General features: G+C 55.0%; 1 long non-coding RNA gene across 1 annotated transcript in view; it reads left to right on the forward strand.

Annotated features, from left to right (window-relative positions):
* The first annotated feature begins 784 nt into the window (after positions 1 to 784).
* LOC308619703 overlaps positions 785 to 12,610 on the forward strand; it is an 86,622-nt gene continuing 74,796 nt past the window's right edge. The window contains exon 1 of the long non-coding RNA XR_014016218.1: positions 785 to 1,089. This is a non-coding gene — a long non-coding RNA (uncharacterized lncRNA). The remainder of the gene's footprint in view (positions 1,090 to 12,610) is intronic.

The following is a 12,610-nucleotide window of genomic DNA, read 5'->3' on the forward strand; positions in this document are numbered from 1 at the left end:
ACTTGCTACAGTGCACACAGCAGTGGTAGCAGAGCTGGGACTGAACCTGGTGACAGCCTCCTGGTTTCTCTAACTGTGGGATGGAGGTGGGGTGGTAGACATCCTGCCAGAGCTTCCGTTTTGCACTTCCCTCTGAGGAGCTGTGTGATCTTAGGCAAGTCACTGCCTGTCTGTCCTTTATGAAATGAGGGGCTCAAATTAAGGCAATATTTCTTAAAGAGTGGTCCTGGCTGAGCTGGTGTCTGGAGGTGGGCCCTGGGACTGATCCGGCTGGCCTGGACCCCCAGCCATTGAGCACACGGTCAGGTGGTCCCTCAGCACGCCTCGTGAACCCACAGTGGAGCCGGGGTCTGTGACCCCAGGAATTAGATTTCAAACGGGGACGGCCCAAGACAGCCACCGCGTTTTGTGCATTCCCTATACCCTCTAGTGACTTAGCTTCCCCCAAAGTCAGTTCCTCGGTCGCGGACAAGGGGCTTCAGGCTCTGGGTGGAGGAAAGGGCGGCCCCTCGCCTCCAAGATCGAGCTCCTCCAGGGCAACTCAGCATAACCAGGAGTAACTAGGAGTCGGGTTTGGCTGCAGCCGCTTGCAGGCGCAGGGAGCCTCTGGACGGCAGGGGGCGCTGTCCGCAAAGCTTTGGGCCCGGGGTCCGAACGGAGAGCGGGGCGCCGCGCGTGCGCAGGGGCCGAGGCGGGGCGGGGCCTGCGCCCCGGGAGGCTGATGGTCCCGGGCTCTCTCGCTGCAGAGCCGGTCGCGGGGGCGGGCGGTGCAGGGGTTCCGGGGGCCGCGGCGGGGTCCCGAGCCTCGCAACCGCGCGCCGAATGCAGTGTACTTTTGCAAAGGTTGTTTCATTATTAAATGGGCTCCTGGTAGGAAAATCGGAACTGTAGACACAGATGTCCCACGGCCACTCCCCGCAGAGACGGGCGCTGCTGCGTGGGGCCCCGGTTCGACCTCTGTCGCCTACACGGGGGTCTGTGTATCGCTTGTACCCTCTGAGAGCCCAGGCGCCGTCCGCTGCCCCCCTCTGGAGCCCCTTTCAGTTCACTGTGCAGGGCAGCGGGAGAATCAACCACCGCTCCGGGATGGTGAGTTTTAAAGAGTCTCGTGGCCAACATGACAAGTGATGGTCGCCTGTGAGTCCACCCGGCAGGGGGCGCTCTGACCCCGTGGGAAGGGCCTCCCGGGACCTCCTGGAAGCTCCTTGGACGGCTGCCGTGGCCTCCGAGGGATTTGCAGCTTGAGGTCCTGCAAGGACAGGGGCTTTGGACTGGAGGGCGGGGAGGGGAGTGGAAGCGGGGGAGAGGGGGGAGAGGAGGTGGGGTTAGTAGTAGTCGCCCTGGTTGGGGGAGGGGAGTTGTGCAACGAGTGTGAGGATGTGGGGCCCGGTGCTCACCTGGCTGTGGCTGGATGACACTGGCACCTGGGCACTGAGATACTGACAGTTCTGCCCGCCAGCGAGGTCTGGCAGCCCTGGGTTGTGTGAGTGCCAGGGGCAAGGCCAGTGCCTGGGCCCAGAGCTGGACTCAACTGAAGTCTTCCTTGGCGGGAGGTGGGAGGTGGGAGGTGGGAGGGAGTGGCCCACCCCGACTGCCCCTCCTTGGTCCTGTGTCCTTCGTCCAGTTCTGCAACCTCTGCAGTCTCGGTGTCCTCATTTAGGAATCGGGAGCAGGGTGCTGGTGGGGCAGGGTTGGGTCCGTGGTCCTGCCTGTCTCCTCCTCTGCCCCCTGACCTTGTCCTCTGGGAGTTCGCAAACTCCAGAGGGTGCTGGTGTTACCTGAGACCTCATAAACATCCGGGTGCCCAGGGCTCTGCTCTGACAGGTGGTTGCTGTAGGTCTGGGTGGCGCAAGGAACCCCCCTGGGAACACTTCTCTTGGGGTCTGGTTGTGGACCCCATCGGCCCCCAGCACTGGGAAGGGAGGTGCCAGGGTAGTGGGCTGTGGGCGGTACCCACCCCAGACTCATTAACCTGCAAGGCTCTGTGGAGAGTGAGGGATTTTAGTGGTTTCCGTGGGGAACATTGGGCAGGACCCTGAGTTGATGTTTCACTTAGGAGGTGTCATTGCTCCCAGGAGGTGAGGACACCCCTGGACTTGGACAGCCCTGGGGGTTGGGTCCTAACCCTGAGTTCACTTGCTCAAGGCCTGGGGTCTGACCTGGGTTCGCTTGCCTGGTGCCTGCCTCTTCCCACGGGTCTTAACTTGATGAGTGAATAGTGATAGCCATCATATCCTTCCTTCCCAGTTGAGGACCAGTTCATGCTTTAGTTCATTAATCCCCATAACAACCCTGCAAAGTTGGTAGTTCACAGGGCGAGTCCGAGGGATGCCAGACAGCTTGTAGAGTCTTCAGGTGGGAGGTGAGGCTTCACCCCCATGGAGCCTGGTGCCCAGACAGCCCCATCCGTGCTGTGGAAGGAACTGAAACTCCAGACCCCACCCTCATGACCACAGTGGCCCTGAGTTCTCCAGCCTGAGAGACTGGGGCTGGTTTGGTAAGTGGAGCTCGAGTGGGTCTGGGTTCAGCCAGTTCTAGAGGCCAGGGCTGGGGGGTGGTAGCTCCCTCCCCTGGCTCCCATGCCCCTGCCTGTTCCTGCTGCTTGGGGCCTAGCCCGGCCCCACCCCGCCGCAGCCTGGCCCTCTCTGGAGGGGCTCCGCCAGCTTGCCCTTTATTATAATCAGGGCTCTCTGCTGAGGTGGGGAGGGACTGTGTCCCGTCTGGAGGGATGTATGCCTCAGTGGAGCCTTCTTTGGGCTGCCTCGAGGAGGGGGGCTCTTCATCCCTGGGTTGCAGAGGGGGGCGCGGGGAGCTCGGCGGCAGGAGGTGTGCCCGGCCCCGCTGGTCGGAACTCCGTCTCCCAGACCTGGGCTGTTTGCGCTTCTCGCCTCCAGAGCGTGGAGTCGTGGCTCCCGACGGCCCTGCAGACAGCCAACCCAGGGTCCGCGTGTGGCACCAGGCGTCCCCCGTGGGCAGCTGCTTTCCCAGAGGACACCACGGCCCCGCGGGAGGCCACACACTGCCCCGTCACGGCTTTGATGGTAGGAGGCGGAGTCAAAATTGCATGGAGAGTGAACAACTGAGGACCCAGTTTGGCCTGGTCAGGAGGATGGCTGGCCACAAAGGGACACTGTGAGGGATGCCCGGGGAGCAGAAGGGACCCATTCAGTTCTCCCAGAACGGGATTTGCCTGCTAATTAGGTGGGGAGGACCCTAGCAGTGGGTGGGCTGCAAGAAAGGGTGGGATGGGTGGGGGAGTGAGTGACCCCATTGGGAAGAGTCTGCTGGCTCTGATCAGCTAGAACTGGAAGTCCAAACCTGGCCCTGGACACCCGCTGCTGCAGAACCATGCAAGGCGCTGGTTAAAAAATGGTGAGGTGCCAGCCCTGTCCCAGACCGCCCTGGTGAGACAAGAAAATCCTGCACTGGGTGGGGGGCTTACACACAGCAGACCCCTGTCTGGTGCTTGTCGGGGATCAGGCTTTCGGCACGCTGCCTCTCAGCATCCTGCTGTCTGTGGGGTGGGGGCTCTTTCAGCTCTGGGGTGGCTGGTGAGGCTCAGGGTCAGGAGGAATCCTGCAAGCAACCTTGTTCCTTTACTCAGTGGGCTGTGTGAGTATTTCCACATTCTCCGTGTGCTCTGTCGAGAGAGGTTGGGAAGCACCAGATTCTGTCATTTCATCTCATAGCAGAATGGTGCTGTATTATCCCCACTCCGCAGATGAGAAAACTGAGGCTCCAGGAGCATAACGACTTGCCCAAGGTCACACTGTGCTGGGGCTGGGCCTTTCCCTATGATTCCGCCTTCTGGGGGTGGATGGAGCCTGGGCACGTGATGTTGATTTCAGGGTGCAGCCTGGTCGGGAGCCACAGTCCCGATAACCTCCTGGTTACCGCTCCATGTGGCCTCACTGCACGTGGGACGCACTTCAGGGCCACCCAGGGCTCTGGATAGGGGAGGTAAGGGAGAATCCCCTGCAAGTGCTGATGGACAGCATGAAGACAGGCCCAGGGAGGGTCCTGGGCTTCCTGGGAAAGGGGCCCACCTCTCTTGGGGGATGCCCACTCACGCACCCATGCCCACTTCTGTTGTCCCAGGTGGCAGTGGTGGCAGCCGAGAGTCATCGCTCGACCCTTCTGGAGATGCTGCCGTTCCTGTCACAGCACCAACCTGTTTGCTTTAAAATGGCCTGAATGACTCTTGGTGGGCCTCTGGTGGGTCATTCGGGGTCACCTGGCTTTGTGCCCACCCTCTATGCCAAGGGCACTCGTTCAGGGCTTGTTAGGAGTGCAGTTAATGGATCCCAAGGGCGGGACTGAGTGGGGTATGAGCAGGGGCATGGTAGTCCCGCCAGAGGTAGAGTGTGAGTGGATCAAACAGGGCCGAGGAGTCCTGGGTGACTCCCTGGACTCGGGTCCGTGGCATGGGTGGCTCAGTGGCCGGGTGTGGGGCAGCGATGGATGGGCCGTGGATGGGGCTCCTGGCTCAGATAGCTGGGGCGGCCCTGGCAGCACTTGGTCTTTGGTGCTCCCTGACTGCACAGCTGCACCCCAGGCCTCCACCCCTCCCTGCCGTGTTGCTGATGGGGTCAGCCAGGGAGTCTTTGGGACGTCCCTGCCATAGGCTTCTCATCCTCCTGGGCAGACCCCTGCCCAGAAGCCGCGGGCTCAGTGAATTCCTGTGTGAATTATTCCTTGATGGGAGGGAAGGAGAGCTGCGATTTCCATTGTCCTCTCTCCAGGCTCAGGACAATGTGCTCAGACAGGAAAAAATGGGAAAGGTTTGCTTAGCTAGCAGATTGTTCCCAGAGCATTTCACAGTTTGGATTGAAAAACGGGTTGCTGTTTATTAGGCCATCTCTTGAGCCCTGATAGGTTTTCCATTCCAGCTTGAGGCAGGAGAGGGAACTTGAGTGGGGGCTGGGAGGCTGGATGGAGCCCAGGAAAGCCCCCCAGGTGTCCGAGTCTCTGGGGAAGCTGACTTCTGCATTGGTCCCCCCACCCTCTGCTCTGGTTTCTTTCTTTCTTTTTAAAAATATTTATTTATTTATTTTGGCTGCACCGGGTCTTAGTTGTGGCACTCGGGATCTTTAGTTGCGGCATGTGGGCTTCTTAGTTGCGGCATGCAGGATCTAGTTCCCTGATCAGGGATCGAACCCGGGCCTCCTGCATTGGGACCGTGGAGTCTTACCCACTGGACCGCCAGGGAAGTCCCTGTGCTCTGGTTTTGAATGAAGGCTCTGTGGGCGGATGGAATTGAAGATGAGAGAATCTGGAAGTAACTGTGACCTCCTTAACCCTAAGATCTTACTCTTGAAACTAGAGACTCCGGATTTCAGAGCTAGAAGACATGAAAGAGCACCAGGCAGCTGACACTCGCTCAAGGACACACAACAGGTTAGCAGCAGGAGCTGAACTTGAACCCAGATCTTTGAACTTTCAACTTTCTGGAGTTGGGAATCAGAGCAAAGGGTCCTGGTTTGTGTCTGCTCCCTTTTACACCCAGACCCTCATGTGCTACCTGACATATTCCACTCAACATGATGAAATAGGAAAGAATTGAATTTGTTTTCTATTGCCAAGTAACAAATTACCACAAAATTAGCAGATTAAAACACATGCATTGGGCTTCCCTGTTGGCGCAGTGGCTGAGAGTCCGCCTGCCGATGCAGGGGACACGGGTTCGTGCCCCGGTCCGGGAGGATCCCACATGCCGCGCAGCGGCTGGACCCGTGAGCCATGGCCACTGAGCCTGCGTGTCCGGAGCCTGTGCTCCGCAACGGGAGAGGCCACAGCAGTGAGAGGCCAGCGTACCGCAAAAAAACAAAACAAAACAAAACAAAAAACACGTGCATTGATTATCTCACAATTTCTGTGGGTCTGGGGTCTGGGAGGGCTTAGCTGGGTCCTCTGCTCAGGGTATCCCAGGCTGTAGATCAGGTGTCACCTGGGCTGTGTTCCTTTCAAGACCTGGGAGTGGGGGGGCCTCCTCCAAGAAAATGCCGTTGTTGGCAGAATTCAGCTCCTGCCGGTTGTAGGACTGAGGTCTTGCTTTCTTGCCGACAGTGGGCCGGGGGCTGCTCTTGGCTCCTGGAGGCCTGCAGTACCTTGCCACGCAGCACCCACACGGCCCCTCACACAGTCTGGCAGCTCACTTCCTCAAGGCCAGAGGAGGGTATCCCTCTCCAGTCTGCTAAGATGGTGTCTCATACAACGTGATGTAATCAGGTGAATCAGCTGAGTGACTAGCCCATACCTGTGGCTATTCTACTGACCAGAAGCAAATTACAGGTTCTCTCTGTACTCGGGGATTTAGACAAGGGTGTGACCCATGGCTGGGTGTCCATCATAGAAGTGGAAGTCTGGACAAAGTAAACACACAAGAAAAAGCGAGAGTGAAGTTTTCAAGTGGTGCATCGACCCAAGGCACCCTCTCCCCACCCCCACTCTTGCCGGCCCAAGCTTAAAATGTGAGCTGTGCTTTATCTGGCTGACATGGGTGCTGATATGGCCAGAGGCTTTGCTGAGATATAAAGCTGGACTTGATCTTACCGCTACGGGAGACTGTAAATAATGAAAAGGTTGATTTCCGCTCTGTTGGCCCCTCTTTTCGGCTCTGTGTCCCGAGTTGGCTTCCTTGGGCCAGGAGGCAGATGAACAGTTTCTTTGTATTTCCAGGGCCGCCCTAAAGACAGGCCCCCTCAGCCTTTCTTTGGGTCTGTGGAGGGGGAGTCTTTGTGGGCATTGGGGAGGGAGGCCTTGTGTGCTTTGGGGGAAGGGCTGGGGTTTGGTTTCCGGGATCGACAGACACTGGTGCCCTGATGCCCCCCCCCGGATGGGAGAGTGGCTGCATGGATGTTGGCGGTGGGCAGGGGGCTGGATACCAGGAGCAGCAGCTATAGGCCCCGTGGCCAAGCTCATGGTCAGTGTAACAAAGGTACAGTGGGGGTGAGTGGTCCACAGTGGACCAAGGACAGGGCCTCTCTGCTGTGGCCCTGGGTTCATGCAGAGCTGAGTCTTTGGGGAGCAGAAGGAGGGCCCAGTGCTACTAATTTGGGGGGTCTGTTCAACCCTGGTGAGTGAGGTGTTGGAAAAAACCCCAGCCCTCCTGAGTTTGAATGCTGAGTGGCAATGTTTTACTGTCAAGTGGGGAGCAATCTAGCCGAGAGACCAGGTGCTGGGGGCTGAGGTTTGGGAGAGGAAAAGTAAGGTAGGTTTTCCAAAGCCCAAACACCTTGAACTGTGTCTGTCCCTTATCAGGATCGCAGGGTCGCAGGGTGATGGCCAGCGATACCACGGGCTGGCTAGAGGGGGCTTGCTGCGTGCGCGAGGTGTGGGCTGGGATTACAGCGTCCAGCTAACTCAGCTGTTCATGGGACGTACCTGAGTCGGGACTGTGGCACTCAGCCAGGTCTGCCCTGGGCTGGGCAGGCTAGGTGGCCAGATCTGGGTTTGTCACGGGCCCCATCTAGGTTTAATTTTATGTAGAAAAATTATCAAATGAGATGTTTCTTGAATCTGAGTGTCATGGAGCAAAGCCATGCTTGTTAACATTAATAATATTCTAGCCAGATAGCTGCTTTATAAGGTCAGCAGAGTGGGTCCCTGTACCTTGGTGGGCCTATGTGGTTAGAGGGGCACAGGGTTTTATTACATCTGTTTTACAGATGAGGAAACTGAGATTCTGAAAAGAGATTCTATGATGCGCCCAGCATCAACTCCAGAAGATTCCAGTGGCAGCTGGGGGAGCGTCCCCTCACCCCCACCCCACAGCTCTTCTGTGAACCCAGTGGTCCTCTGTCTTTGGAGGCTTCTCGAGACACATGGGAGGAGCCTTTACAGCACCCGTACCCAGTCTGGGTGGGTCCACCGCATGTGTCTTTGTAACCGACTTCCAGGTGCTTCTGATGCCGCAGCTGGGTTGAGATCCCTTGGAACAAAGTTTCGATGATCAGACCTAGAAGTTTTGGTCCGTGATGAGATGCAGAGAAGCATCGTCCACCCACTGAATAATGAATGATTTCATGCCCGACAGCTGCTGACACATTTCTTTTCCTGGGACTGAATCAGACCATGCGGTTGATTATGTGTTCTGTTGCTGACCCACTGCCAGCACTGGGAGTTTAGAATCCATAATTTGGGAGACTTTATTGAGTACCTACTGTGAGTGCGGCAGGGGATGCTGAGCTGGGTACCACAGAAAGCACCCCCAGAGGCCAGGACACTCCCCTTAGCTTTGCACCGTTTATCTGTTCTGCTTAGAGGTGCCCAGAAGGGGTAGACAGCGGATTAGGCTTCTGGTTCTTTGAAGGACACAGAGAGAGGGACAGGCTTGGGGGTTGCTGGGAGGGTGGGGCATGTGTTGCCGCCTGCAGTTCTGATCTCAGGTGGGGCTGATCTTCACCCTTGGGTGCCTGTCCTGCTCTGACACCGCTGGCTGTGTGACCCACAGTATTTTTAGGTCTCTCCAATCTGCATTCATCACAGCCGTAATCCCTAATGAATGCAGTGCATCAATTAAACAGGATCCTCAGTAGAAAGAGCTTTGATTTCCCTGTGGGCTCCGACGGGTGGCGTTATGGGTGTCGCTGACTTTCCGATAGTGCTTGAGAAAGCAGTTCCCACCCTCCACCGCGAGAGGCGTCTCTTGTTTATAGTGATTTATTGTGCTTACAACGTGGATGTTCACAAGAAAATGCATGTTTATTCAGGCTTGGAAATCTGCTCCCCCGAGCATGTACACGTGTGAAGGAAAAACAGAAGAATCAGAGTCTGGAAGGTTTTTATTATTTATTTTATTTTAGTTTAGTTTTTGCGGTGCGCGGGCCTCTCACTGTTGTGGTCTCTCCCGTTGCGGAGCACAGGCTCCGGACGCGCAGGCTCAGCGGCCATGGCTCACGGGCCCAGCCTCTCCGCGGCATGTGGGATCTTCCCGGACTGGGGCACGAACCTGCGTCCCCTGCATCGGCAGGCGGACTCTCAACCACTGCGCCACCAGGGAAGCCCTGGAAGGTTTTTAGAGGAAGGGGAGAGGCTGGATCCCTTGATTTCCTCTGCACACCTGCCGCCGCCCCAGCCGGGCACCTTGAATCAATTTATGGACAACTGCCAAGAAAAGCTTGAGTTGGACTAATTTAAGAAATTGATCAACAATTTCACTTTCAACCAGAGTTTGTAGGGTGCTTACAGTGCCAGGAACAGTGCCAGGGGCTAGCGGGCAAGGACTAAGAGAAGACAGATGGCATCTCACGGTCATGGGGAGGGAGAGCCCAAAACAATAAAATTCACGCAAGTCAGGGGACTTCCCTGGTGGTCCAGTGGTTGGGACTCCGTGCTTCCAATGCAGGGGGGCGCAGGTTCAATCCCTGGTCGGGGAACTAGGATCCCGCATGCTGCATGGCGTGGCCAAAAAAAAAAAAAAAAAAAAATCTCATGCAAGTCAGGATGGAAGAGGAGCTGGGGCATCAGAGGAGACTGGAGCAGCTGGGGCATAGAGGAGCATAGAGGGAGGGAACATAGTGGAAGGAACATAGAGGGAAGGAACATGGAGGGAAGGAACATAGAGGAGCTGTGATGTCAGGAGAGGAGACTGGAGCAGCTGGGGCACCGGGGCAGGTGCATGGAGAAGGTGGCATTTAAATGGGGCCCTGTAGCCTGGGCAGGACTGTGCTTGGTGAAGGAAAGGGGGTCAGGCCCATAGGCTTGCTGGTGGGATGTGGGTGCTTCCTCTTGGCCACAGAGCAGGCAGAGCTGATTAAAGGGCACACCAGCTGACAACTGCCCAGGCCACGCATCTAGAGGGCACAACGGTGCCCCAGAAAATAAACCTAACTGGCAAAATGTAAACTTGGGTTTGGGAGTTAGAAGTGAGCAGCCTTTCAGCTGCCTCCAAGGCAGTGTCTGGGTTGGAAAGTCACATGCAATGACGTCTGTATTTTGCACACAGTGTACGAAGTGTTGGTTCTTTCCCTGCACTCAACAAATAGATGTGAACACATAGATCAAGAATACCGATCAGAAGATACTAAATCATCAGCCTTCCTGGGTACCTGCTGCTTCTCTGGCCCTTAGAGTTGAGCACGTGCTCTGAGCTATAGGAAACCAAGTTTGGTCCCCGACCGTGGGGTGCACGTTCACATGTGGCTCCGTATCCGTGAAGTGAGGTGGTCCAGCACTCCTCTCCCAGGTGGTGATTTGGAATTGAAGGGACCGGGAGAGAAGCTGCATCGAACCAGTGATGCTTTTGACTGAGTATCTGGCTCCTTGGGAGAGCCCGTCACTTTCTGCAAGGTTTTCTTATCAGCTTTCTTTCCTTTGAGACAGTCTTTGTGTTGGGCTAGGACTCCTACCACCCTTGGAGTGGCCAGGGAGCTGATTACACACACAGCACCTGGGATGTTTGATATTTAAAGGGGGCAAGTCCCTCTCTCCTTGCCCCTTGGCACATCTCGCCTGCGTTAGGATACGGGTCCGCCGCCAGCTACCTACTCTGTGATTTCTGCTGACAGTTGGCAAACTGTCGAGGAGACCAGACATGGATGACTAAACCTGGTTAGTTTCATGCTTCAGTTATGCCCTCGGTGTCTGAAAGGCTAAGTGGCCTTGCTTGGCCATGGAATGTTTCTGCGATGCCAGGCAGGCGGCATGCATGCGTGCGGCTCAGCTCTGCCCCGAGCTCTCCCTGGTGGTTTCACCTGTTAAGTAAGTGGATCTCCTCTGAGTGGAGGGAGGGAAAACCTGACTACGTTATATTTGTTCTTTTTTATTATAAAGGTCATATATGCTCATTGAAAAACAATATAGGAAAAAGGAAAAAACACCCCAGGAGGGCGGAAGAATCATCCATACTCCCACGTCTCAGAGAGAACTCCTGATGATGTGTTAGCCCCTTTCCTTATAGGCTTTCTGTCTATACACTCACATAACTCTTCTTTCCAAAATTGCAGCACTGTAGGTAACACAGCATCTGGGAAGGCAGAAGTTCATTTTCTGTGTTTACCTGAAGAGTCCCATCCATGGTCTCCCTTACTTATGCAGATGTAGAGCAGGCTGACACCCAGCTGGGACATGAATCTTTTTTTTTTTTTTAAACATCTTTATTGGAGTATAATTGCTTTACAATGGTGTGTTAGTTTCTGCTTTATAACAAAGTGAATCCATTATACATATACATATGTTCCCATATCTCTTCCCTCTTGTGTCTCCCTCCCTCCCACCCTCCCCATCCCACCCCTCTAGGTGGTCACAAAGCACCGAGCTGATCTCCCTGTGCTATGCGGCTGCTTCCCACTAGGTATCTACCTTACGTTTGGTAGTGTATATATGTCCATGCCACTCTCTCACTTTGTCACAGCTTACCCTTCCCCCTCTCCATATCCTCAAGTCCATTCTCAAGTAGGTCTGTGTCTTTATTCCTGTCTTACCCCTAGGTTCTTCATGACCTTTTTTTTCTCTTAGATTCCATATATATGTGTTAGCATAGGGTATTTGTTTTTCTCTTTCTGACTTACTTCACTCTGTATGACAGACTCTAGGTCCATCCACCTCACTACACATACCTCAATTTCATTTCTTTTTATGGCTGAGTAATATTCCATTGTATATATGTGCCACGTCTTCTTTATCCATTCATCCGATAATGGACACTTAAGTTGCTTCCATGTCCTGGCTATTGTAAATAGAGCTGCAATGAACATTAGAGAAATGCAAATCAAAACTACAATGAGATATCATCTCACACCGGTCAGAATGGCCATCATCAAAAAATCTAGAAACAATAAATGCTGTAGAGGGTGTGGAGAAAAGGGAATACTCTTGCACTGTTGGTGGGAATGTAGATTGATACAGCCACTATGGAGAACAGTATGGAGGTTCCTTATAAAACTAAAAATAGAACTACCATATGACCCAGCAATCCCACTACTGGGCATATACCCTGAGAAAACCATAATTCAAAAAGAGTCATGTACCAAAATGTTCATTGGGGCATGAATCTTGAGCCTCCCGGAGAGGAGGCATATAGGGAGACAGGGACCTCTGGGAGGAGGCTGGACACCAAGTTCCCAATCCCAGATTACAAGTTGGGGAGAACTGTTGGGGGTCTCAATGTAGCCCTAATATGGTTCTAGGCTTGGGGTAGGTTCATTATGTCTCTAAAGAAAACGTATCTCGAGGAAAGGGGGTATCTAGCCTGGAGAGCTAGCCTCCACCTGGGGCAGAGTGTCCCTGTGGCCCACTTCTGGTCACTCTTGTCCATTAGGGCAGTGCCACAGTGTCCCAGGTGACCTGAGGTTTCCAAGGGTAGTGGACATCTGTGTGGGGTGGATGTGTTGGCTAGAATTGCCTTCCCTACAGAGTTCCAGCTTCACGTGGGCCGCAAGCGATGCTTTGCATGAGATTTTGAAGGCGGGAATGAAGTAGCAGCTGTATTCCTTTCCATCTGGGAGACTGGAGCACAAGGCACCCTGGCAGTTCACAAACTTCGTTGCTCACCTCTAGGCTCACCTGGCTGGCAGGGGCTGCCAGCGCTCCTCCTTCAGCCTCCGCAGCTTCTGGGCCCGGGGTGTGTTTAGGTCTGTGATGAATGGCACCAGAGTGCAGGACACCCCCA

This window comes from Mesoplodon bidens, assembly GCF_964165515.1.
Source record: "Mesoplodon bidens genome assembly, chromosome: 1".
Classification (NCBI taxonomy): Eukaryota; Metazoa; Chordata; class Mammalia; order Artiodactyla; family Ziphiidae; genus Mesoplodon; species Mesoplodon bidens.